Raw genomic sequence first — 27,771 nt, 5'->3', positions numbered from 1 at the left:
TTAGGCTGGTCTTGAACTCCGACCTCAGGTGATACACCCACCTCAGTCTCCCAAAGTGGTGGGATTACAGGCGTGAGCCACAGTGCCTGGCCGAATGTTCTTTTACATGTCTTTTGGTGGACACACCATTTGTTTCTGTTGCATATAACTCAGGCTATTTGGATCCTTCCACCATCATCCTTGACGTGTTGGATTCTGTCCTCAGGCTTATGGCCCTTGCTTTGAAAGATAGCTGCATCCTTTCCAAACATCATATCAGTATTCAAAGTAGGAGGTAGGCTGGCCCCAGCCACATCTATCCCCTTTATGAGGTAAGCAAATGCTTTCCCAGAAGCCCCAGCAGACTTCCATTTATTGTTCACTGACCAATGACTCAGACTTCTCACAAGGAGGCTGAGAAGTCAGAGAACAGGTCAGGATTTGTCCATTACTTGGGACTGGACACTTACCCTCCTGGACAAAATCAAGATTTGTTAGCAAAGAAGGAGAAAAGGGTATTAAGAGGCAATGGACAGAACCTCACAACATGAAAAGATGTTGAAACTCATCAGAAGGCAAGGAATGGACATCAAAGTAAGCAGTGTAGCAATGACAAAACTATGGAGAGAATAGGGCTTCATCAGGGTGAAAGTAGTGGAGTGTACCTTGCCACCGAAGATCTTTTATTTACTTCAAGAGAGACTTAAGGTGGTTTGAGATAAAACCAGGAGATATCAGTTATGATGGTTTGGAGGAAAAGAGTAAACCGGCAGTGTAAACAAGGGCAGGGCATTTGTGAGTAGTTGAGAATGGAGAATAGGAGTATGACTAGACAGAATATAGTAGGGATGACAGGTTTTTGGGGCGCAGTCCAAGTAGTGGGGGTGACTACGTAGAGCCCTGTTGCAAAAAGTAGGGTAAGGATGAATAGACTTGATAGAATGAAGGGATGTATTAGGCTCATAAAAGTTATTACTGTTTTTCAGAAATGTGAATGAGTTTAAGGGAAGTAGGGGAGAGTACTAGCGACTTCCAGGAGGAAGAAGAGCGATCAGGCTGGCTGTCCGATGGACACAGCTTTATTCTGGAATGGTGAACCCAATGAGGAGGGTCCTGCAGGCGGACGGCAGTTGGGGTACTACAGATGGCTAAGTAGGGTCCAGTCCATCAAGGTTGTAGAGTTTGAGGGGTCAGAATTTTAATAAGAACTGATCGTCGGCCGGGCGCGGTGGCTCACGCCTGTAATCCCAGCACTTTGGGAGGCCGAGGCGGGTGGATCACGAGGTCAGGAGATCGAGACCATCCTGGCTAACACGGTGAAACCCCGTCTCTACTAAAAATGCAAAAAATTAGCCGGGCGAGGCGGCGGGCGCCTGTAGTCCCAGCTACTCGGGAGGCTGAGGCAGGAGAATGGCGTGAACCTGGGAGGCGGAGCTTGCAGTGAGCCGAGATCGCGCCACTGCACTCCAGCCTGGGCGACTAAGCGAGACTCTGTCTCAAAAAAAAAAAAAAAGAACTGATCGTCTAGCTAGGGTGTCTTTATATGGCAGGGAATCTGGAGTAGGCAAGAGAAGCAGCCTGGTGAATTTCCTGTCTAGACTGCTTGAGGACTGGAAGATAGTCATCTAGGGGGCTGGTGTGTGGGACGAGGCTGGGGCTGAGCAAGAAAGTACATCCATATAACAGTTTAAATGGACTGTACCCAGTAGCATCTCGAGAACAGGCTCTAATTCTGAGAAGGGCAAGAGGTAAAAGTACAGCCCAGTCTTTTTTAAGTTGGAGGATAAGCTTAGTGAGATGTGTCTTTAAAATACCATTAGTTTGGCCAGGCGCAGTGGTTCTCACGCCACTTTGGGAGGCTGAGGCAGGCAGATCACAAGGTCAGGAGATCAAGAGCATCCTGGCTAACACGGTGAAACCCCATCTGTACTAAAAAAAAAATAGAAAAAATTAACCAGGCGTGGTGGCAAGTGCTTGTAGTCACAGCTACTAGGGAGGCTGAGGCAGGAGAATGGCGTGAACTCAGGAGGCAGAGCTTGCAGTTGCACCGAGATTGGGCCACTGCACTCCAGCCTGGGTGACAGAGCAAGACTCTGTCTCAAAACAAAACAAAACAAAACAAAAAAAACCCCATATATATATATATATATGTATATAATTATATATATATAATTAGTCCATTCTACCTTTCCTGAAGATTGAGGATGCTAAGGGGTATGAAGGTTTTGCTGAATATCAAGAGTCTGAGAAACTGCTTGGGTGATTTGACTAATAAAGGCCAGTCCATTATTGGACTGTATAGAGATGGAAAGGCCAAACTGAGGAATCATGTCTGACAGAAGGGAAGAAATGACCGCGGTGGCCTTTTCAGACCCTGTGGGAAAGGCCTCTACCCATCCAGTGGAAGTGTCTACCCAGACCAAGAGGTATTTTAGTTTTTCGACTTGGGGCATGTGAGTAAAGTCAATTTGCCAGTCCTGGGCAGGGAAATGCAGGGGCAAATTCCCAAGCTTGATGTGTAGGGAAGGGAGAGGCCTGAACAATCCCTGAGGAGTAGTAGAACAGGAGATGGAACACTGAGAAATGATTTTTTTTTGAGGATAGATTTCCACAATAGAAATGAAATGAGAGGTTTTAAGAGGCGGGCTAGAGCCAGGTGCAGTGGCTCATGCCTGTAATCCCGCACTTTGGGAGGCTGAGGTGGGCGGATCACAAGGTCAGGGAACATCCTGGCTAACATGGTGAAACCCTGTCTCTACTAAAAACACACAAAAAATTAGTTGGGCATGGTGGCGGGCACCTGCGGTCCCAGCTACTGGGGAGGCTGAGGCAGGAGAATGGCATGAACCCAGGAGGCAGAGCTTGCAGTGAGCCAAGATCACCCCACTGCACTCCAGCCTGGGCGACAGAGCGAGACTCTAGAGGTGGGCTAGCGGCTTGTAACCTACATGGAAGAGGTTATGAAATGACGAGAGAAGAGAATCGGCCTGTGAGGCTGGAAGGAGATATTTTTCTTGGTCTAAGAACCATTTGCCTTGTGTGGGAAGAGATTGTTAGGTGAAAGTTTTAGTGGGAGAGTAGGCGGGAGTGACCAATGAGAAGGAGAAAAACTGACTATGAAGGACAGAAGTTAGAATGCTAGCTGCTTGTTTAGCTGTCTTATCAGCATAATTGTTGCCTTGAGCGATGGGATCTGATGCCTTTTGATGGCCCTTGCAGTGAATGACTCTGTGGAAGTAAAGCGGCCTTGAGAAGAGTTTTTATTAAAGAGGCATTAATGATGGAGGACCCTTGCATAGTGAGGAAACCTCTTTCAGCTCATATAACAGCATGTTAGTGCAGAATATGGAGGGCATATTTAGAGTCAGTAAAAATATTGACACGTAGTCCTTTTGTAAGAATGAGTGCCCGAATTAAGGCAATGAGTTTGGCTTGCTGAGAGGTAGTGGAGGGGGGCAGAGCAGCAGCCTCAATGATAGATGTGGAAGATACTATAGCATAGCCTGCCTTTGCTGGTGAGTGGTGATTAGGCCTGGTGGAACTGCCATCAATAAACCAAGTATGATCAGGTGAGGAAACAGAAAGAAGGAACATGGGGAAATGAGGAATGTCAGGTGGATCAGAGGTAGATACAGTCATGGGGGGTCAGGTGGTATCTGGAATAATGTAGGAGGCCAGATTGAAGTCTGGGCCAGGAACAATGGTAATTGTGGGAGACTCAACAAAGAGTGAGTATAGCTGAAGGAGCTGACGAGCAGAAAGTATATGCATCAGGTGTGAGGAATAAAATAGATTTTGGAAGCAGGAGAACTGTAGAGAGAGCGAGCATAGTTTGTGATTTTGAGGGCCTGTAGAACCACAGGCAGCAGCCACTGCACAGAGGCAATTTATGGCCAGCCTAAAACAGTAAGGTCAACTTGTTTGGACAAAAAGGCTGCAGGGCATGGTCCCAGTCCTTGTGTAAGAATTTTGACTGTACAGCCCTGCACTTTGGGCTGTGTGCATGAAAAGGGCTGGGATGAGTCAGGAGAGCTAGTGTGGGAGCAGTCTCTAGCACTGTCTTTAAGGAATGGGAAGGGGAGTGGGGAAAGGATTTAGGATCTATGGGGTCAGCTAGGTTTTTCTTTGTGAGTTTATATAATGGTTTTGTTAGAACAGCAAAACCGGTGTCCAAAGGAAACTATCCAACCAAGCCCAGAAAGGAAAGGAGTTGTTTTCTAGAAGGGGTTGGGGTTTGGGAGATTAGCCAGACACAATCAGTGAGAGCATGTGTGGTTTTTTTTGGTTTTTTTTTTTTGAGACGGAGTCTCAGCTTCTGTCACCCAGGCTGGAGTGCACTGGCCGACCTCAGCTCACCAGCCCGGGCCTCGGTTTCTGCCATTCTCCTGCCTCAGCCTCCCGAAAGTAGTTGGGACTACAGGCTACTTCTTTCACCGGGCCTGCTAGTTTTTTGTATTTTTAGTAGAGACGGGTTTCACCATGTTAGCCAGGATGGTCTCTGACCTCCTGACCTCGCGGATCTGCCTCACCTCAGCCTTCCCAAGTGCTGGGATTACAGGCTTGAGCCACCATGCCCAGCCACACATGTGTTTTTATGAAGAATTATGCCGAGATAGGTAATGAGTGAGGAAGAAATTTAGGCTTGACTGAAGTAATGGGGTCTGTCCCTGAAGCCTTGCGCAGTACAGCCCAGGTAAGTTGCTGAGGCTGATGGGTGTCAGGGTCAGTCCAGGTAAAAGCAAAGAGGGCCTGGGATGAGGGGTGCAGGGGAATACTGAAAAAGCATTTTTAAGATCAAGAATGGAATGGTGGGTTGTGGAGTAAAGTATTGCGGACAAAAGAGTGTATGGGTTGGGCACCACAGGGTGGATAGGCAAAACAATTTGGGTGATAAGGTGCGGATCCTGAACTAACCTGTAAGACTTGTCTGGTTTTTGGACAGGTAAAATGGGGGAATTGTAAGGAGAGTGTATAGGCTTTGGAACCTATGCTGTAGCAGGCAAGTGATAACAGGCTTTAAGCTTTTTAAAGCCTGCTGTGAGATGGGATATTGGTGTTGAGTGGGGTAAGAGTGATTAGGTTGTTTTTTTTTTTTTCCTTTTTTTTTTTTTTTTTGAGATGGAGTCTCACTCTGTCACCCAGGCTGGAGTACAGTGGCATGATCTTGGCTCACTGCAAGCTCCGCCTCCTGGGTTCATGCCATTCTCCTGCCTCAGCCTCCTGAGTAGCTGGGACTACAAGTGCCTGCCACTGCCCAGCTAATTTTTTGTATTTTTAGTAGAGATGGGGTTTCACCATGTTAGCCAGGATGCTCTCGATCTCCTGACCTTGTGATCCGCCTGCCTCGGCCTCCCAAAGTGCTGGGATTACAGGTGTGAGCCACTGCACCAGGCCGAGTGATTAGGTTTTAATGGGATGATAAGGAGTGCGTGATTGGTCATCAAGGTAGGAGTAGAGGTATCTTATACTTGCGGATTAAGGTAGGGAGACACAAGGGGAGAATGTGAAGGAGGCTTTGAACTGGGGAAAAGGGCAGTAATGAGGTGTGGCTATAGCCCAGGAATAGTCAGAGAAGTAGATAATTTAGTTAGAATGTCTTGACATAATAAGGGTACTGGCTAGGTGGGAATAACTAAAAAGGAGTGCATAAAAGAATGTTGTTCAAGTTGGCACCACAGTGGTGGAGTTTTAAGGGGTTTTGAAGCTTGGCCGTCAATACCCACAACAGTTATGGGGGCAAGGGAAACAGGCCCTTGAAAAGAAGGTAATGTGGAGTGGGTAGCCCCCATATCAATTAAACAGGGGATGGACTTACCCTCCACTGTGAGAGTTACCCAAAGCTCGGCATCCGTGATTGTCCAGGGGGTTTCTGAAGCGATTGGGCAGTGTCAGTTTTCAGCCACGAAGTCAAGCAGATCTGGGAAGGAGTCAGTCAGAGAGCCTTGGGCCAGAGCTTTAGCGGCTCTAGGAGTGGCTGCCAGGCAAGCTGGGCAGTCTGATTTCCAGTGGGTCCCTGCACAGATGGGACACAGCTTGGGAGTAATCCCAGGCTGTGGGCACTCCTTGGCCCAGTGGCCAGATTTCTGGCATTTGAAGCAAGATCCTGATGGAGGAGGTCCTGTAGGAATGCCTGACCACTGTAGCTTAGGTGTTTTGAAGTTCTTATGTGCTGGAGGTGCAGCTGGATTTTGTCTCACAGCAGAGGCAAGTAATTGTAACTCAGAAATGTGTTGCTGTCTGGCTGCCTCCTCTCTATTACTGTACACCTTGAAGGCAAGGTTGGTTAATTCCTGTTGTGGGGTTTGAGGGCTGGATTCCAATTTTTGAAGCTTTTTTTTTTAATGTCAGGAGCTGACTGTGTGATAAAATATTGAGAATGAGACAGCCTTCTGACCCTTCAGGATCTAGGGCTGTAAAGCATCTCAGGGTTGCTGCCAAATGAGCCATGAACTGGGCTGGGTTTTTGTCTTTACCTTGGGTAGTTTTTTTTAAGTTTATCATATTAACAGCTTTGTATGCTGCCTTTTTAAGCCCTTCAACTAGGTAGGAAACCATGGAATCTTGCCTAGCTATACCTGGGGAATCTGCCTGATAGTTTCATTGGAGATTCTCTTGGGGAACTGCTCTAATGCCTTCTTGGAGGTCTGGCTCATGAAGCCGGTAGTTGTCAGCATGAGACTGGGCTAGAGAAAAAACTCTTTCCTGTCCATCTTGGGAGAGGATAGAAGTTAGGATGACATTTAAGTCACTCCAAGTTAAATTGTAGGACAGAGTTAGATATCAGAATTCCTGTATATATTTAGTGGGATCTGATGAGAAAGAGCCTAGATGCTGGCTGATTTGGGAAAGGTCTGATAGAGAAAAAGGCACATGTAAGCTGACTATACCTTCAGCTCCAGCCTCCTCTCTAAGAGGAAATTGTTGGGCAGGTGTGGAAGAGCTAGTCACAGAACGAAACTGTAAGCCAGACCAAGTATGAGGAGGGGAGGTGATAGAAAGGTTGCAGGGTGGAGGAGCGGAGGCTTAGGAAGAATTGGAGCCTGATTCAGCCTGGCGAAGAGAGACCTGAAGAGGAGCAGTTTGGGGAGGAGGGGAGAGGTCAGATGGGTTGGTAGAAAAGGAAGATTGAAAGGACTCAAGAGCTTGGGGTGGAGACTGAAGGAACAGACAGGAGAGAAAGAAGGAAGATTTGGGACAAGTCACATTGGGAGCAGAAACTAGGGAGGGAACGAAGTGTGAAAAATGCCTAGCCGGGCGCGGTGGCTCAAGCCTGTAATCCCAGCACTTTGGGAGGCCGAGATGGGCGGGTCACGAGGTCAGGAGATCGAGACCATCCTGGCTAACATGGTGAAACCCCATCTCTACTAAAAAATACAAAAAAACTAGCCGGGCGAGGTGGCGGGCGCCTGTAGTCCCAGCTACTCGGGAGGCTGAGGCAGGAGAATGGCGTAAACCCAGGAGGCAGAGCTTGCAGTGAGCTGAGATCCGGCCACTGCACTCCAGCCTGGGCGACAGAGCGAGACTCTGTCTCCAAAAAGAAAAAAGAAAAAAAAAAGCCTGGATGTAAGGCACCTCAGAGCATTTGCCCATTTTTTGACAAAAATTATCTAGATCTTGTAGGATGGAGAAATCAAAAGTGCCATTTTTTTGGCCATTTAGAGCCATTATCAAGTTTGTATTGGGGCCAAGTTGTGTTGCAGAAGAAAAGAAGACACTTAGGTTTTAGGTCAGGCGAGAGTTGAAGAGGTTTTAAGTTCTTGAGAACACAGACTAAGGGGGAAGAAGGAGGAATGGAGGGTGGAAGGTTGACCATAGTGAAGGAGGCAAGCCTAGAGAAAAGAGAGGGTAGAGACACTTGGGGTGGGGGGTGACGGGTGGTACTTGCCACCCAGAGGAGGTGGTACTTGCCACTATGGTGAAGGATCAAGGCTGGCATCCCCACGGTGATCAGACACCTCTGAAATGTGGGTGAATAATCAGGCAGGCATCCCCATGGTGATTAGACACCCAGGGAAGACTGTCTTCCCGAATCCTTGACCAGCGCCGGAGTTTTGGGTTCACGGATAAAACACATCTCCTCTGTCTCTACCAGAAAAGAAAAGGAACTGAAATTGAGGGAAGGGAGAGATTGAAGGGTGGTGCAGAAATTGAAAGGAGAAAGAAGTTGAGGAATAGTGAGAGAGGTTGGAGAAGAGGGTAAAAAGAGGCCACTTACCTGATTTAAAATTGGTGAGATGTTCCTTGGGCTGGTTGGTCTGAGGACTGGAGGTCATAGGTGGATCCTTCTCATGGAGCAAAGAGCAGAAGGACAGGGGATTGATCTCCCAAGGTAGGTCCCCTGATCTGAGTAATGGCACCAAAATGTCACACGTGTCCATGTGAAGAGACCACCAACAGGCTTTGTGTGAGCAACAAGGCTATTTATTCACTTGGGTGCAAGTGGGCTGAGTCTGAGAAAGGAGTCAGCAAAAGGAGTTAGGGATGGGGCAGTTTTATAGGACTGGGGTAAGCAGTGGAAAGTTACAGTTAAAGGGGGTTTTTCTCTTGCAGGCAGGGGCAGGGGTCACAAGGTGCATGGTGGGGAGATCATAAGACTCATTGTCCAGAAGAAGAATGTCACGAGGTTGATCGATCAGTTGGGGCAGGGCAGGAACAAGTCATAATGGAATGTCTTAAGGTTGGTTAATCAGTTAAGACAGGAGCTGGAGGCCAGGCGCAGTGGCTCACACCTGTAATCCCAGCACTTTGGGAGGCCAAGGTGGACGGATCACGAGGTCAGGAGATCGAGACCATCCTTGCTAACATGGTGAAACCCTGTCTCTACTAAAAATGCAAAAAATTAGCTGGGTGTGGTGGCGGGCGCCTGTAGTCCCAGATACTCGGGAGGCTGAGGCAGGAGAATGGCATGAACCCAGGAGGCTGAGCTTGCAGTGAGCTGAGGTCCTGCCACTGCACTCCAGCCTGGGTGACAGAGCGAGACTCTGTCTCAAAAAAAAAAAAGACAGGAGCTGGCTGTTTCAATTCTTTTGTACTTTTTTTGGTTGCCTCAGGCCATCTGGATGTATATGTGCAGGTTGGGGCTCAGAGGACTGACACCCAGGAGGTGGATGTTGCAGTGAGCCGAGATTGCACCACTGCACTCCAGCCTGGGCGACAGAGTGAGACTGTCTAAAAAAAAAAAAAAAAAAAAAAAAAGAGTAACAGGGCCGGGTGTGGTGCTCACGCCTGTAATCCCAGCACTTTGGGAGGCTGAGGCGGCCAGATCACCTGAGGTCGGGACTTTGAGACCAGCCTGACCAAAATGGAGAAACCCCGTTTCTACTAAAAATACAAAATTAGCCGGGCACGGTGGTGCATGCCTGTAATCCCAGCTACGCAGGAGGCTGAGGCAGGAGAATTGCTTGAACCCAGTTGTGGTGACCCAAGATCGTGCCATTGCACTTCAGCCTGAACAACAAGAGCGAATCTCCATCTCCAAAAAAAAAAAAAAAAAAAAAAAGGCCGGGCACGGTGGCTCACGCCTGTAATCCCAGCACTTTGGGAGGCCGAGGCAAGTGTATCACAAGGTCAGGAGATCAAGACCATCCTGGATAACATGGTGAAACCCTGTCTCTACTAAAACTACAAAAAAAAAAAAAGAAAAAAGAAAAAAGAAAAAAAAGTTAGCCAGGTGTGGTGGTAGGCACCTGTAGTCTCAGCTACAGTGAGCCCAGATTGTGCCACTGCATTCCAGTCTGGGCAACAGAGCAAGACTCCATCTCAAAAAAAAAAAAAAAAAAGTAATAGGCCAGGCACAGTGGCTCATGTCTGTAATCCCAGCACTTTAGGAGGCTGAGGTGGGCGGATCACTTGAGGTCAGGGGTTTGAGACCAGCCTGGCCGATGTGGTGAAACCCTGTCTCTACTAAAAATACAAAAATTAGCCAGGTGTGGTAGCACACTCCTTTAATCCCAGCTACTCAGGAGGCTGAGGCAGGAGAATTGCTTAAACTTGGGAGAGGAGGTTGCAATGAGCCAAGATCACACCACCGCACTCTAGCCTGGGTGACAGAGCAAGACTCTATCTCAAAAAACAAAAGAATAACAGTTGCCAGGCATGGTGGCTAATGCCTATAATCTCAGCATTTTGGGAGGCCAAGGCGGGTGGATCACTAGGCCTGGAGTTTGACTGCAGCCTGGCCAACATGGCAAAACCCTGGCTTTACTAAAAATTACAGCCGGGCATGGTGGCTCACGCCTGTAATCCCAACTCTTAGGGAGGCAGAGGCAGGGGGATAGCTTGAGCCCAGGAGTTCAAGACTTGCCTGGGCAATATAGCGAGACCCCATTCTTCACATAAAGGGGGGCGGGGAAAGTGTAAAAAATACAAAAATTGGCCAGGCACAGTGGCTTATGCCAGTACTTTGGGTGGATCATAAGGTCAGGAGTTCAAGACCAGCCTGGTCAACATAGTGAAACGCTGTCTCTACTAAAAATACAAAAAATTAGCCAGGCGTGGTGGCAGGCGCCTGTAATACCAGCTACTTGGGAGGCCGCAGCAGGAGAATTGTTTGAATCCAGGAGATGGAGGTTGCACTGAGTGGCGATCGCACCACTGCACTCCAGCCTGGGTGACAGTGCATGACTCCACCTCAAAAGAAAAAAAAAAAACAAAAAAACATGTGGTGTGGTGGCACATGCCTGAAATCTCGGCTACTGGACTGAGGCACAAGAATTGCTTGAACCCAGGAGGCAGAGGTTGCAGTGAGCCAAGATCACACCACTCCACTCCAGCCTGGGTGACAGAGCAAGACTGTCTGTCTCTCTCTCTTTCTCTCTCTCTCTATATATATGTACATACGTATGTACATATGTACATATATACATATATGTACACACATATATATATGACATAATATATAAGTCGCTTTATTACCAACAGACTAGCAAAAATCAAAAACAGCTGCACCAGGCTGGGCGCAGTGGCTTACGCCTGTAATCCTAGCACTTGGGGAGGCTGAGGCGGGTGGATTGCCTGCGGTCAGGAGTTCATGACAAGCCTGGCCAACATGGTGAAACCCCGTCTCTACTAAAACTACGAAAATTAGCCGAGTGTGGTGGTGTATGCCTGTAGTCCCAGCTACTCGGGAGGCTGAGGCAGGAGAATTGCTTGAACCCGGGAGGTGGAGGTTATAATGAGCCGAGATCGCACCACTGCCCTCCAGCCTGGGTGACAGAGCAAGACTCTGTCTTGAAAAAATAAAATAAAATAAAATAAAAAATAAAAAGCTGCACCAACTCTTGCTTTCAGGAATGTGAGAAAAAGGATGCTTCCAAACACTGTTGATAGAGGTAAGATTGGCTACAGCCTTTTTGGAAAGCAATTTGGCAAACTCCAGTAAAATAAAAATGCATATACTTCAGGGTCCTATAATTCCAATCTTGGGACTCTCACTTATAGAAATAAAAGCACTAAGATGGCCGGGCGCGGTGGCTCACGCTTGTAAATCCAGCACTTTTGGAGGCTGAGGCGGGTGGATCACAAGGTCAGGAGATGAGACCATCCTGGCTAACACAGTGAAATCCCGTCTCTACTAAAAATACAAAAAATTAGCTGGGTGTGGTGGCAGGTGCCTGTAGTCCCAGCTACTTGGGAGGCTGAGGCAGGATAATGGTGTGAACCCGGGAGGTGGAGCTTGCAGTGAGCTGAGATCACACCACTGCACTCCAGCCTGGGCAACACAGCAAGACTCTGTCTCAGAAAAAAAAGGGATTGAGATATGAGCAATATAGTCAGGGATATTTATTGCTATATCAAATGTAGTGGAGGGAAAAGCCTGCAAAGTGATGGCCCATCCACAAGGGCATGGTTGGAGACATTTTGGGATCTCTATATTGTTATGGTTACTACATTGTGTAACAAATTACCTCAAATTTAGTGGCTTATACCAACTTATTTTGCTCACAAATCTGCCATTTGAGCAAGATTCTATGGAGACAACTTTTCTCTGATGCATTAGCTGGGGAAGCTTGCAGGCTGGGGTTGGAATCATCTGAAGGCTCCTTACTTGAAGTCTGCCATTTGAGGCTGGCTGTAATCTGAGAATTTAGCCAGGGCTGAAAACCTGCATGTGGCCTCTCCTGGACTTCCTCACAACATGGTGGATAGATTCCAAAGATGATTATAATAAGTGAGAGCAAGTAAAGTGGAACTTCTGATACAGGGCAGGCGAGCCCCAAAGTGGAGCTTAGCTCATGAGGGTTCTTGGCTTTGCCCAGGAAAGAATTCAAGGGCAAGCCAGAGGTAGAAGAAAACAGCTTTGTTGAAGAGGTGGTGTTATGGCTCCATGACTGCTCCTGCAGAGTAGGGCTATCCCTTGGGCAGAGAGTAGCAGCTCCAGGCAGTTTTGCAGTTCTATTTATACCCACTTTTAATTGCATGCAGATTAAGGGGCTAAGCAGAAATCTCTAGGGAAGAGGCAGTAACTTTTGGATCATTGGATCATTGCCACGGAAAGAAGCAGTAACTCCTGGGTGTTGCCATGGCAATGGTAAATTGACAGCACGTTGGTGGGCATGTCTGAGTGAAAGCCTCTTCCTCCCCAGACCCTGTTTTAGCTAGTCCTCAATCTAGTGCAGTGTCCGAGCCCCACCTCTGGAGTCAAGTCCCACCTCCTACCTAAGTTCTTTTTTTTTAAAAATAGAGACCTGGTCTATATGTTGCCCAGGTTGGTCTTGAACTCCCGGGGTCAAGTGATCCTCCCACCTCGGCCTCCCAAAGTACTGGGATTACAGGCATGAGTCACTGTGTCTGGCTCCTGTTTTAGTTCTATCAACTTTTCTAACCTAGACTCAGATATCACACGGTATCATTTCTGCCCCATTCTATTCAATAGAAGCAGTCACTGAAGCTGGCCCATATTAAAGGAGAGGGAACTTAGACTCCACTTTTTGTGGGAAGAGTATAAAAATATTTGTGGACAGGATTTTTTTGTTTGTTTGTTTTTGAGATGAAGTTTTGTGCTCTTGTTGCCTAGGCTGGAGTCCAATGGCGCGATTTCGGCTCACCGCAACCTCTGCCTCCCAGGTTCAAGCAATTCTCCTGCCTCAGCCTCCCGAGTAGCTGGGATTACAGGCATGTACCACCATGCCCGGCTAATTTTGTATTTTTAGTAGAGACGGTGTTTCTCAATGTTAAGGCTGGTCTCGAACTCCTGACCTCAGGTGATCCACCCACCTCGGCCTCCCAAAGTGTTCGGATTACAGGCTTGAGACACCGTGCCTGGCTATGTGGACAGGTTTTATATTATCATCAAAAAGAAGGAACTGGGATAATGCCACTTGATTTGGAGGGCCTGCCACAAAGTTGGAATGAGTAAGAAAAGTGAGATGCAGAAAACTATGTACAAAGTGACCTAAATGTGTACAACAAAGAGAAACCACTTTGTGTGAATGTGTGTATGCTTTTTTTGTTTTGAAACAGAGTCTCATGATGTCTCCCTGGCTGGAGTGCAATGGTGCGATCTCTCTTCGGTCACTGCAACCTCCGCCTCCCGGTTTCAAGCAATTCTGGTGCCTCAGCCTCCCGAGTAACTGCAACTACAGGCATGCACCACCACATCCAGCTAATTTTTTGTATTTTAAAAAAATTATTTATTTTTAGATGGAGTTTTGCTCTTGTCGCCCAGGCTGGAGTGCAGTGGTGCAATCTCGGCTCACTGCAACTTCCGCCTCCTGGGTTCAAGCGATTCTCCTGCTGCAGCCTCCCGAATAGCTGCGATTACAGGCACCTGCCACCACACCCAGATAATTTTTTGTATTTTTAGTACAGATGGGGTTTCGCCATGTTTGGCAGGCTGGTCTCGAACTCCTGAACTCAGGTGATCCGCCTGCCTCAGCTTCCCAAAGTGCTGGGATTACAGGTGTGAGCCACCACACCCAGCCATGTGTATGCTTTTATAATTATATAAGCCAGCGGAAAAATAGGGAACATACAGTTTGTAAACATGGGTTGCAGAAAATGGTGATAGAAGGGAGGGAAGGGAAAAGAGTAAAAGATAAAAGATTTAAACAACAGCCGTTATGATGGGTTCTCTCTTATGCAATTAATTACAGGTATATATTTAGCTGGATGAAGGAAGAAATTCTTTTTTTTTTTTTTGAGACGGAGTCTCGCTCTGTCGCCCAGGCTGGAGTGCAGTGGCCGGATCTCAGCTCACTGCAAGCTCCGCCTCCCGGGTTCACGCCATTCTCCTGCCTCAGCCTCCCGAGTAGTTGGGACTACAGGCGCCCGCCACCTCGCCCGGCTAGTTTTTTGTATTTTTTTAGTAGAGACGGGGTTTCACCGTGTTAGCCAGGATGGTCTCGATCTCCTGACCTCGTGATCCGCCCGTCTCGGCCTCCCAAAGTGCTGGGATTACAGGCTTGAGCCACCGCGCCCAGCCAGGAAGAAATTCTTTAGAGAGGCATCCTTAGGTGACAAAAAGATTAAGAAAATCAAGGAAGTGATGATCTCCTTATCGTAAAACTCAGGATGGGGCAGGGAGGGGTGACCGGTGGGTCACAATGGGGAGCTGCAGGGCACTGGGAATGTTTTTCGTGTGTGTTGGGTTTCTGAGTGTTTGGTCTGTGAAAAATAATGGAGCAGAACATCTTTGTTTTATATACTTTTATGTATTTGTTATATCCTACACTTTAAAAATTAAATTAAAAAAACAAAACCTGCCAGGCACGGTGGCTCACGCCTGTAGTCCCAGCACTTTGGGAGGCTGAGGCAGGCGGTTCACTAGGTCAGGAGTTCAAGAACAGCCTGGCCAAAATGGTGAAACCCCGTCTCTACTAAAAATACAAAATACAAAAAATTAGCTGGGTGTGGTGGCACACACCTGTAGTCCCAGCTACTCGAGAGGCTGAGGCAGGAGAATCGCTTAAATCCGGGAGATGGAGGTTGCAATGAGCTGAGACTGTACCATTGCCTTTGTGACAAAGCAAGACTCCATCTCAAAAAACAAACAAATAAAACCAAAAGCAAAGCAAAATTTGCATAAGGTTCCCAGTGGTTGCAGTGAAGGGACAGTAGAGAGGCCTTGGCCTGGACCACTTACGCCTGTGCAAGGCTGGTAGGAAGTTACATGAGGACTCAGCCAAGGGCTGATGTGGCAAAAGTTGCTTTTCAAAAATAAGACACTGGCTGTGGATCCTAGAGGGTAATTAAGACTGCGACTAGGGCCAAGTATTAAGTCCAAGGAGAGGAAAGCAGTGGAGGGATTTTAAAGAAGAGTTGGGATCTGAGAGTGGACAGATTGGAGGTGCTGGCAGTTGGAGACTTCTTCAGGACAGAAGGGTGGTACAACTGGAGAGGCAGTACTGATGAAAAATAAGAGGATGTGGTGTGGTGGCTCATGCCTGCAATCCCAGCATTTTGGGAGGCCAAGGCGGGCGGATCACATGAGGTCAGGAGTTTGAGACCAGACTGGCCAACGTGGTGAAATCTTGTCTCTACTAAAAATACAAAATTAACAGGATGTGGTGGCGTGCACCTGTAATCCCAGCTACTCAGAAGGCTGAGGCGGGAGAATCCATTGAACTCGGGAGGTGGAGGTTGCAGTGAGCTAAGCTCGTGCCACTGCACTCCAGTCTGAGCAACAGAGCGAGATTCCACTTCAAGAAAGAAAAAAAAAAAAAAAAAAAGACAATATTTGGGACAGCTGTTTCATAGCCTAGTGGAGATGTCAAGCAGACAGTGGGACAATTAGTTCAGTGTGAAGTGTCCCAGCTGGAAGTATAAATTCAGAGGGAGCAGCATGGTGATAACACTCAAAGCCACACTGTTCTGACAAAATTCCCCAAGGAGGGAGGGAGGGAGAAGAGCCCAGAGGGCAGTGTTGGGTCACTCCAACATTTAACTATGTGTAGTTAAAGCTGGCAACAGAGATGAGGATGATCATAAGAGACGGAAGGAAAACCAGGAGGGCTGAATGATTCCTGAGAATGTGGTCCTTGAAGCAGGAGGGAGAAGTCAATCCCGGTGAATTTTGTGGGGATTCCAGAGAGCTAGTATGTGCACTGGTTTTGTCAGCGGAAGTCACTGGGGACTGCGCCATGGGCTGTGGCAAGAATGGGAGGTGAGGAAGGGTGATAGCAACCACAGGCAAGTTTCAAAATGGGGCAGGAGCTAGAGGAGGATGGTGGGGAGCAAAGAGGGAGCCTGGAGTTTCTGACCCATGGCAAGTCATTGCTGAGGGAGGCAGAGGTGCGAAAGGTCAGAGGACAGGGCTCTAGGGCAAGGTGGGAAGCACTGCAGTGGTTTTGGAGATGAAGGGTACAGGTGAGATGCTGAGAAGAGACTTCACCTCCAGGATCTAGGTCTTCAGGCCCCTGGCAGAGATGGGCCTCTGATCCCCAAAGAGGACCTCCAAAGTGGAGGGGGCAAGAGTCTGATGAGGAGGTAGAGGGGTGCTTCTGCACTCCAGGTTCCTTTTCCTGCCCATTCCTTAAACCCGCTGGCTGTTCTTGCTCATCCCCACTCCCTCCTGCCTGGAGTCAGCCCAGGGCCTCCAGCGCTGAAGAACTGGATAGGCAGCTCAGCTCGGAGCTGGGAACACAATGTTCCCACTCGGGCAGGGGTGGAACTAAGGTCTCTGACGACCCTCAGTTGCACCCACAGTCCTGGGACGTGGGCCATGTAGGGAGGAGTTGGCGGCAAACAATTCCCAGATTTTTTTTTTCCAGAACAAAGGACACAAAAATTACCAAGAAAAGGATCCCACAAGGCCAGGGTTGGGACGGTTCCTAGCACATCCTGGACACACACACCCTGTCCCCAGCACATCCAGGCAGGGCAAAGCTGGAGGGGCCAGCTGAGGTATTCCCACTGTGCTAGAAGCCCACCCAGTCTCAGTGGGCCCCACCCCCACACTCTTAATATGCCCTTGCGTGCACCTGGCCCTTGAACTAGTTCCCCAGTGCCAAGTGAGGGCCTTCCTGGTTTTTGGTTGTGAGGCCAGCTCTGTGTTGGGGGTGGGGGCTGCTTTTGCTGTAAGCCAGATACAAACCTTGAGGTGAGCACAACGGCAGAGACCACAGCAGCGAGTGGACTCCAGCTACTTGACTGTAGTTGGGTCTTGGCCCAGCCCAGGTAGGCAAGGGACTCAGGAAATGCCAGGGTCAGTGGGAGTAGACATCCTCCCATAAGCCTGCCATCTTCGTACACAGCTGCAAGCGGAGGCCCAGGATGAGGGTCCCAACCTGTTTTTGTCTGGCCAGACTGAGACAGGAGCTGTCAGCCAGGTCCATCTTGAGTCCCGAGGGAGGTGCAGCGCTCCAAGCACAGGGTCTGAGGGTCACATGCTCTTCCACCCAGCTATGCTGTGCTTGGAAAAGAGCTCAGGAACCCAGTGCCACCAAGGCTGGAGCTTCCTGGAGAACAACCCCTCGTGCGGGGTCTAGGCCGAGACTTGGAAGGTCACCGGGGACCCTGAGCCAGCGCGCAGCCTCATTTGTCACCCTGGGCTTGGGGCCGGCTGCGCAGTTCTGGGGCATGATGCTGGGAGCTCCAGGACAGCCCGGCCCCTGCTGGCCAAAGCAGCAAAATGCAGCACCACCATTCACGCATGCATCCAGCATGTCCCGCGTCTGAGGCTTACCTGTTTCAAAGGTATTCTCCCTACCTGGCCACAGGCCAAGACTCAGCTCATAGCAGACATGGGAGTGTGTACTGCAGCTGTCCACTCATGCCCACGCCAGCAGTTTCAGAAGGAAAGTGAACAGTTTGACCATCACTGGATGTTATACTCTAAAGTGCTGGTTTGCTTATCTGGTGGGTCTAGACTTTAGCTCCTTTTTATCTGTTTACTAGACAAAAAACAATTGCACACACCTCCCCTCCTTCTGGGGGTTGGAGGACCTAGCCAGAATGGGGATTGCTGGATCCTGGCTTACAGCACAGTACACAGTGACCTTTGTCCCCTGGCTCAGTGCAGTTCTGCAGAGGGAGGAAGGGGTAGGCCCACAGCCAAGAATGCTACAGTATTCTTGTATTCTTGGCTGGTATCTTCTGTTTCAATGGCCTTCCCCAAGAACTGCCTGTCAAATGTGCATTCATCTGCCTATCGGCATAGACTGATTGGTGAAGAGTCCTGCTGGTTTTCCTAGTGGCATGGGTACTGCCAATCCTCTGGTCTCACACTCTAGCCTGGCTAGCCTTCTGACCTGTGGTGTACAAATGGGCTGGGCATGCCTAACTTTGCGTACTGAAAGACATGCCAGATAAATGGTTTTACAGAACAGAAAGAAATGCCCACAAGAGCAAGGATTCTGGTTGGGAAGAAGTGAGAGGGAGGGTTAGAAATATCATACATGGCTGGGCACGGTGGCTCACACCTATAATCCCAGCACTTTGGGAGGCCAAGGTGGGTGGATCACTTGACGTCAGGGATTCGAGACCATTTTGGCCAACATGGTGAAACTCCATCTCTACTAAAAATACAAAAATTAGCCAGGGGTGGTGGCGCATGCCTGTAATCCCAGCTACTTGGGAGGTGGAGGCAGGAGAATTGCTTGAACCCGGGAGGTGGAGGAGGTTGCAGTGAGCCAAGATCACGCCATTGCACACTCCAGCCTAGGCAATAGAGTGAGACTGTCTTAAAAAAAAAAAGTCACACATAAGAGACATCTTCAGCCGGGCGCGGTGGCTCACGCCTGTAATCCCACCATTTTGGGAGGCTGAAGCGGAAGGATCACCTCAGGTTGGGAGTTTGAGACTAGCCTGACCAACATGGAGAAACCCTGTCTTTACCAAAAATATAAAATTAGCTGGGCGTGGTGGCGCATGCCTGTAATTCCAGCTATACTAGGAGGCTGAGGCAGAAGAATCGCTTGAACCTGGGAGGCGGAGGTTGCAGTGAGCCAAGATTGCGCCATTGCACTCCAGCCTGGGCAATAAGAGCGAGACTATCGCAAAAAAAAAAAAAAAAAAAGAGACACCTTCAGAAACATTTGATTCCTAGCACCTGACCTCACAGAAAGCAATTGAGGCCAGAAATGCATTGCTGGCCAAACTTCCTCATGATATTTAGAATAACTAGCATAAAGATCACAATTTCTGGCTGGGCGTGTTGGCTCACACCTGTAATCCTAGCACTTTGGGAGGCTGAGGCAGGCGAATCATTTGAGGTCAGGAGTTCCAGACCAGCCTGGCCTACATGGTGAAACCTGGTCTCTACTAAAAATACAAAAATAAGCTGGGCATGGTGGTGGGTGCCTGTAATCCCAGCTTCTTGGGAGGCTGAAGCAGGACAATCACTTGAACTCGGGAGGCAGAGAGGTTGCAGTGAGCCGAGATTGTGCCACTGCACTCTGGCCTGGGCAACAAGAGTGAAACTCTGTCTCAAAAAAAAAAAAAAAAAAAGTTTCTGAGGAGTCCCTACCTGGGGGGAGTCCTTCAAATCTTAACTCTAGTTGTTCTTGGCCAGGCGCGGTGGCTCACGCCTATAATCCCAGTACTTTGGGAGGACAAGGCGGGCGGATCATGAGGTCAGGAGTTTGAGACCAGCCTGGCCAACATAGGGAAATCCCGTCTCTACTAAAAATACAAAACTTAGCTAGACATGGTGGCACGTGCCTGTAGTCCCAGCTACTCAGGAGGCTGAGGCAGGAGAATCACTTGAACATGGAAGGTGGAAGTTGCAGTGAGCTGAGATCTCGTCACTGCACTCCAGCCTAGGTAACAGAGTGAGACTCTGTCTCAAAAAACAAAACAAAACAAAAAACTAGCTGTTCTCCTTTCACTGCTCCCCCAGAATGCTTCTATAAACAGAATTGTATGATGCAAGGTAGAGCAGCAAGGGACATCATATGCTTGCGTGTCTAGGTCACTCATTTTATGAAGACACAACAGCAGCCCAGAGAGAAAAGAGTAGCATAAGGACAACAGACACTAGGAGCATAATCATCCTTGAGATGGGAGAGGGGCTGCTATCTGCGTGAGTCCAGAAATGTGGAGGAACAGGCCTGGAGCGGCAGCTCATGCCTGTAATCCCAGCACTTTGGGAGGCTGAGGCCAGCGGATCACCTGAAGTCAGGGGTTTGAGACAAGCCTGGCCAACATGGTGAAACCCTGTTTCGATAAAAATACAAAAATTAGCCAGGTATAGTAGCACACGCCTGTAATCCCAGCTACTGAGGTTGCAGGAGTTGCAGATTGGCGCTTTCTGGGGTATCTGAAGCCTGGCGACAGAGGAGACTCTTCAAAAAAAAAAAAAAAGAAAAAGAAAAAAAAAGAAACATGAAGGATAAACCTTATGCTACTACGAAAGCTTCCAGGAATCACCTGATGGATCTCAGTACCATTATTGTTGCTAATTCTTGGGGTTTAAACACAGAGTTAGAAACATCCACAGCTGGTCATCAGGATTTTTTTGAGATCGAGTCCGCCAGTCGCCCAGGCTGGGTGCAGTGGCTGGATCTCAGCTCACTGCAAGCCTCGGGCCTCCGGCTTACGCCATTTCTCCTGCCTCAGCCTCCGAAAGTAGCTGGGACTACAGGCGCTCGCCACCACCGCTAGTTTTGTTGTATTTTTTAGTAGAGACGGGGTTTCACCGTGTTAGCCAGGATGGTCGCGGTCTCCTGACCTTGTGATCCGCCCGTCTCGGCCTCCCAAAGTGCTGGGATTACAGGCGTGAGCCACCGCGCCCGGCCGGTCATCAGGATTTATTCAATGAACAAATGAGCTTAGGAAGACCTAACTCCTGACATTCCAAGTTAGAACCTGGTAATACCTGTCTGAATTCCCAACTGATTAGTAGGTTCCTGGTCAACACTTGGCATTTTTTTTTTTGAGACAGAGTCTTGCTCTGTCGCCAAGCTGGAGTGCCGTGGCAGGATCTCAGCTCACTGAAAACTCCGCCTCCCGGGTTCAAGCGATTCTTCTGCCTCAACCTCCCAAGTAGCTGGGACTACAGGTGCATGCCACCATGCCCAGTTAATTTTTGTATCTTTATTTTTTTTTTTTCTTTGAGATGGGAGTCTCGCTCTGTTGCCCAGGCTGGAGTGCAGTAGTGCGATCTTGGCTCACTGCAACCTCCACCTCCCAGTTTCAAATGATTCTCCTGTCTCAGCCTCCTGAGTAGCTGGGATTACAGGTGCACACCACCACGCCTGGCTAATTTGTATATTTTCAGTAGAGACGGGTTTTCACCATGTTGGTCAGGCTGGTCTTGAACTCCTGGCCTCGTGATCTGCCCACCTCGGCTTTCCAATATGTTGGGATTACAGGTGTGAACCACCGCGCCCTGCCTAATTTTTGTATATTTAGTACTATGTTGGCCAGGATGGTCTTGATCTCTTACCTCATGATCCATCTGCCTTGGCCCCCAAGGTGCTGGGACTACAGGCGTGAGCCACAGCACCTGGCCAACACTCCGCATTTTATTTACATATCAGAAAACAATCAGGTAACAGTATGTATCACTCGCCATGATTTGTCTCTAGAGAGAATGGGTAAAGGAAGCAAAATTTATACTTAATATGATGCTTTGTTAAGTGACCCCAATTTTCTCCCACTTTACAATACCATTTTAATTGTTGTTATAAAATTAAGTGATTCCCTATCACTATATACTCAGGTAATATATTCAGGTAACTTTGATGGGACAAATTTCTAGCTTCCTGTTAGGACACACTAACATAGTCCTCATGTAATGTTCCCTCTTCAAGGCTGAGACTGTGGATGATATGATCTTGACATTGTCCTAGAACGTCTTACGTCATAGCAGTATTACCACGAAAACCAAACTACAATTTTTTTTTCCTTTTGGTGAAGAATGGGTTCTCGTTATGTTGCCCAGGCAGGTCGAACTCCTGGACTCAAGCTCTCCTCCCGCCTCTGCCTCCTTAAGAGCTGGGATTACAGGCGTTGAGCCACTATGCCCGTCCACATTTTTTTTTAATTAAAAACATTTTTTTAGAGATGCGGTTTCACAATCGAGACCATCCTGGCTAATGCGGTGAAACCCCGTCTCTACTAAAAATACGAAACAAAAAAAAAAATTAGACAGGCATGGTGGGCGCCTGTAGTTCCAGCTACTCGGGAGGCTGAGGCAAGAAGAATGGCATGAACCCAGGAGGCGGAGCTTGCAGTGAGCCGATATCACGCCACTGCAATCCAGCCTGCGCTACAGGGCGAGACTGTCTTAAAAAAAAAAAAAAAGACAGATGTGGTTTCACTATGGTGCCCAGGCTGGTCTCAAACTCCTGGGCTCAAGCGATCCTCCCACTTCAGCCTCCCAAACGGCTGAGATTACAGGTGTGAGCCACCACACCTGGCTGACATTGAATTTTTTTTTTTTTTTTTTTTTTTTTTGAGACGGAGTCTCGCTCTGCCACCCAGGCTGGAGTGCAGTGACCGGATCTCAGCTCACTGCAAGCTCCGCCTCCTGGGTTCACGCCATTCTCCTGCCTCAGCCTCCCGAGTAGCTGGGACTACAGGCGCCCGCCACCTCACCCGGCTAGTTTTTTGTATTTTTTAGTAGAGACGGGGTTTCACCGTCTTAGCCAGGATGGTCTCGATCTCCTGACCTCGTGATCCGCCCGTCTCGGCCTCCCAAAGTGCTGGGATTACAGGCTTGAGCCACCGCGCCTGGCCGACATTGAATTTTTAAAGCTTTGAAACAGACATTTTGGTTTTTACAGGGTTCAGCTACCAGTTTATTGGGCCCTAGTGGGTCCCAAGATTTCCATCTACCAGTTTCTTGGGTCCTAGATTTCATATGTTCCCACGGCTTGGCCCTTTGATACAGGCAGGTGTCTCTGTCCAAATGTGGGCAAGATCAAACTGGAACAAGGCTTTACAATAGCATGAGCTTCCTTTGGTCACCTGAAAAGAAACTGTAGGTACAGTGGGCTGTCACAGCATCCTTGCTAGTTCTGGTTATAGCCATGTTACAGAGAAGGAAATTATGTAAATAATACTGAGTGACAGATGTTTTCTACTTTTTTTTTTTTTTTTTTGAGAGGGAGTCTCGCTCTGTCGCCCAGGCTGGAGTGCAGTGGCTGGATCTCAGCTCACTGCAAGTTCCACCTCCGGGGTTTACGCCATTCTCCTGCCTCAGCCTCCCGAGTAGCTGGGACTACAGGCGCCCGCCACCTTGCCCGGCTAGTTTTTTGTATTTTTTTTTTAAGTAGAGACAGGGTTTCACCGTGTTAGCCAGGATGGTCTCGATCTCCTGACCTCATGATCCGCCCGTCTCGGCCTCCCAAAGTGCTGGGATTACAGGCTTGAGCCACTGCACCTGGCCTCTACTTTTTTTTTAGATGGAATCTCACTCTGTTTCCCAGGCTGCAGTGCAGTGGCACAATCTTTGTTCACTGCAACCTCTACCTCCTGGGTTCAAGGAGTTCTCCTGCCTCAGCCTCCCGAGTAGTTGGGATTACAGGCGTCTGCCACCACACCTGGATAATATTTGTAGTTTTAGTAGAGACGGGGTTTCACCATGTTGGCCAGGCTTGTCTTAAACTCCTGACCTCAAACGATCCACCTGCCTCAGCCTCCCAAAGTACTGGGATTACAGGCATGAGCAACCATGCCCGGCCTTTTTCTTTTTTTTTTTTCAGACACTGTACCTGGCTATTTTTTATTTTTTGTAGAGACAAGGTCTTACTATGTTGCCCAGGCTGGTTTCAAACTTCAATGATCCTCCTGCCTTAGCCTCCCAAAGCACTTGGATTACAGATGTGAGCCACCATACCCAGCTCTCCTGGGTTTCATTGGTGAGTTTGTCTTCCTGGCAAGGGATACACAGGATACCCTTGCACATCATCCACAACAACTGAAATACCATGCTGTGATCACTAATTTTATGTGTTAACTTGACTGGGCCATAGTGTGCCCGGATATTTGATCTAACATTATTCCAGATGTTTCTGTGAGGGTGTTTTTGGATAAGGTTTTTTTTTTTTTTTTTTTGAGACTGAGTTTCACTCTTGTCGCCCATGCTGGAGTGAGTACAATGATGCAATCTCAGCTCACTGCAACCTCCACCTCATGGGTTCAAGTGACTCTCCTACTTCAGCCTCCCAAGTAGCTGGGATTATAGGCATGTGCCACCATGCCCGGCTAATATTTGTGCTTTTAGTAGAGACTGGGTTTCACCATGTTGGCCAAGCTGGTCTCAAACTCCTGACCTCAGGTGATCTGCCTGCCTCCACCTCCCAAAGTGCTGAGATTACAGGCCTGAACCATCGTGCCCGGCCTGGATAAGACTAACATTTAATTTGGTATAGAAGTAAAGCAGATGACCTTCCCTAATATGTGTGGGCCTCATCCAATCAGTCGAAGGCGTGAATAGAACAAAAAGGCCAACTCTTCCCCAAGTAAGAAAGAATTCTCTTTCCTGCCCACTTTTGAACTGGGACATTGTCTTTTTTCCTGCCTTTGGACTCTTAACTGAAGCACTGGTTCTTCCTGGGTCTTGAGCCTGCTGGGTTTTGGACAAGAACAACAACATTGGCTCTGCTGAATCTCAGGCCTTCAGAGGGGAACTGGAACCAAACCATTGGCTCTCGCTAGCCAATTCACCTTGCACATCTTGGGACTTGCCCACCTCCATAACTGTGTGAGCCAATTCCTTATAATAAATCTTTAGGCTGGGTGCAGTGGCTCACACCTGTAATTCCAGCACTTTGGGAAGCTGAGACAGGAGGACTGCTTGAGCCCAGGAGTTCGAAACCAGCCTGGACAACATAGTGAGATCCTGTCACTGAAAAAAAAAAAAAATCTTTATACACACACACATACACACCCCCTACTCACTGCTTCTCTGGAGAACCCTGACTAGTACAAGGGGTCCCTATTTCAAGGGCTCATACCCCAATCCCAGATCTGCCAGAAGAGTGAATCTGCCAAAGGAGTGCTATGATGGCCTGGAGCCCTGAAACAAAATGGCAAACACGTAACATAAGACTGCACCAGAAAGTCAGACATGATTTGTCAGCCTTTATTAATCAAGAGTAAAGCCAAGCCCTAGGGTTTCCTTAACAACAACAAAAAGAACATCAACCTTGTTTATGGCAAACAGTGACTTAATTCTTAATGACTGTTCATTATATGTTTAACACCACAGAGCAAGAATTGATCACGTTTCAATCACTTATTCTTCTGAGATTAAAATACAAGTTTAAAACAGATTAAAATAAAATTCACTCCAATGATTTAAAAAATAATTCCAATTGAAAGACATTTCAAACACTGTATGCAGAACTCAGGACCAAAAGAAGACCTTAAAACATTTTTTACCTTTGAGGTAGCACAATAATGCTGAATTAGATTTATTTTATTACAATGAGCTTAAAAAAACAACACAGAATCTACCCTTTGCTCAAGGTGGGCTAAATGGTTTTACGAAAACCCCCCCATGAGGTTAGTGACAGTTCTTGTCCTTTTTTTTTTTTTTAAAGTATAAAGATAGCCCTGCAGTGTGTAAAAGGAAACCTATAGGAAGGCTGCTTCCCATAAAATAGACAATAGAATCATTGAGGAAACGTCAGCAGTCAAGACAGGAGGAAAAAGAGGTCATCGTAGTGAAAAACCAAAACAACTTGTATCTTGGCAAGATTGGTTTACAAGTTCATGACAAGAACAAAAATTCCAACATCAGCCAACTGAAAATAAAAGATAAAAAATGACATTCATGGATCTTTTTTACTTTTTCTCTGTGCAAAATGCTCTTCTTTCTAAATGAGAGAGGGTAGCTTGTACACTGTGACATGACATGAAATGCTGTGTGCCCAGGGCGCTGCTGGGTGCCAACAGCACCTCTCACTGAATACGATATTATTGTGTGCAGAGAAAATGGGCAATCGGAGGATAAACATAACCTCTCCTGGCTGGAGAACCATTTCTTGCCACTTTGCTGCTGAATTCACTCATTAAACTGCTCAAAGGAAAAGCTCTACCCCGATTTCTGAGAGTCTATAGCAATATATGTAACACAATTATATGTGAAGACTATTGACTAACAGGACAATAGCACATGAACTTTTCCTTCAGAGAATTCAACCAAGAGAAGAGAGTGGGTGGGATAAGCTAGGGGTCAAAAGGAAGGCTCTCAGGAATATTTTTTACCATCCAAAATCAACAGCAAAGCCATAAAAGGGGCATGAGCTCTAACTCATTGAAGAGAACAACACAAAACAGTAACAAAGGGATCTCTTCCCAACACATGCTCCTCTCCATGAGGCTCAACCATTAGTGCAGGGCTTGCCTGATGTGGACAATGTGGATACCTCAGCCCTGAGTTGAAATTGGTCTGCCACCTTTGATTCCCCATGCTGCAAAAAGAATTGGAACGCTCTCAGGTCCTGGCACTGTGGTAACGGCTATACCCTATTTCACTCACAGACGTCCTTTTAGTCTCCCTTTCTCAAGCTATTAAATAGAACCCCCTAGGGATCCTGTATGCAGTGAGGGTCTGAACTGATGATCCACATGTCAATCAGTAGTTAGAGAAGGATGACTTTTTTTTTTTTTTTTGAGATAGGGTCCCACTTTGTCCCCCAGGCTGGAGTGCAGCGGCACGATCATGGCTCACTGCAGCTTCAATCTCCCGGGTTAAAGGAATCCTTTCACCTCAGCCTTCTGAGTGTGCACCACCAGGTCCAGCTAACTGTTTTTTTAACTTTTTTTTTTTTTTTCTTGGCACAGGCAGGGTCTCCTTCTGTTGCCCAGAATGGTTTGGAACTCCTGGGCTCAAGCAGTCTTCCTACTTTGGCTTCCCAAAGTGCTAGGATTGCAGGCATGAGCCACCATGCCCAACCTGAGCAGGATGACTTAAACCTGATCAATTCTACTCCAAAACAGCAACCATCATTAAGTCAGGGGTATCAAGGAGGACTCTGACGGGAAAGACTAGAATGGGATGTGTGCCAGAGCGGGACGAGAAGGCCCATTCCTAGCAGACTGCAGGAGAAACTCTGGCATAGAATTCACCGCCAGCCCTATCTAGTGTGATGGATGACAGGGAGGAGGCATCTGCTCAGTGTTCAAACAAAATCCTCACAAGTTCTGGGGCTGGACCTCTATGTCACTCCTGAATCCCAATGTATCCATTACCTTTGCAAGACACTGGTGTGATTCTTGTCTGTTAAGGGCAAGACCTGCTTTCTCAATTTACTTGATAATAAAGTAACACCATGGAAAAGAACCTCAGAAAAATGTGGGGTCACCACATGGGCTTCCCCAGTGCTAGCTGCCTGTTTTGGAGTATTAATTTTACAACCCTTCACAATTCTGAAGGCTGCAACGTAGGCTACAGAGGGCAGTCTGAAAAGAGTCCTTCTGCTTTTGCTTCATGGAGCTTAAGAAGAAAAGAGGAGGCCGGGCGCGGTGGCTCAAGCCTGTAATCCCAGCACTTTGGGAGGCTGAGACGGGCGGATCACGAGGTCAGCAGATCGAGACCATCCTGGCTAACACGGTGAAACCCCGTCTCTACTAAAAAATACAAAAAACTAGCCGGGAGAAGTGGCGGGCGCCTGTAGTCCCAGCTACTCGGGAGGCTGAGGCAGGAGAATGGCATAAACCCGGGAGGCGGAGCTTGTAGTGAGCTGAGATCCGGCCACTGCACTCCAGCCTGGGCGACACAGCAAGACTCCGTCTCAAAAAAAATAAATAAATAAAAATAAAAAAAGAAGAAAAGAGGAATTACCAAGGTTGTGGTGGGTTATTTACTCTGGAAATATCTTGGTTACATTGTCCGTGGCAAAAGCGGAAAGCCTAGCTCATGTGGACAGTCGAAAGTGAATGTGTGGGCCATCATTATCT

General features: G+C 47.9%; 1 long non-coding RNA gene across 1 annotated transcript; it reads left to right on the top strand.

The window, feature by feature from the left end:
• Nucleotides 1–26,862, top strand: LOC110742579. The gene is made up of 2 exons (XR_002520387.2): nt 1–573; nt 25,410–26,862. It is a non-coding gene; the product is annotated as an uncharacterized LOC110742579 (long non-coding RNA).
• Nucleotides 26,863–27,771: the final 909 nt, after the last annotated feature.

This window comes from Papio anubis, chromosome 2, assembly GCF_008728515.1.
Source record: "Papio anubis isolate 15944 chromosome 2, Panubis1.0, whole genome shotgun sequence".
Lineage (NCBI taxonomy): Eukaryota > Metazoa > Chordata > Mammalia > Primates > Cercopithecidae > Papio > Papio anubis.
The sequence above is the reverse complement of the archived record's forward strand: the minus strand, read 5'-3'. Positions and strand labels throughout refer to the sequence as shown.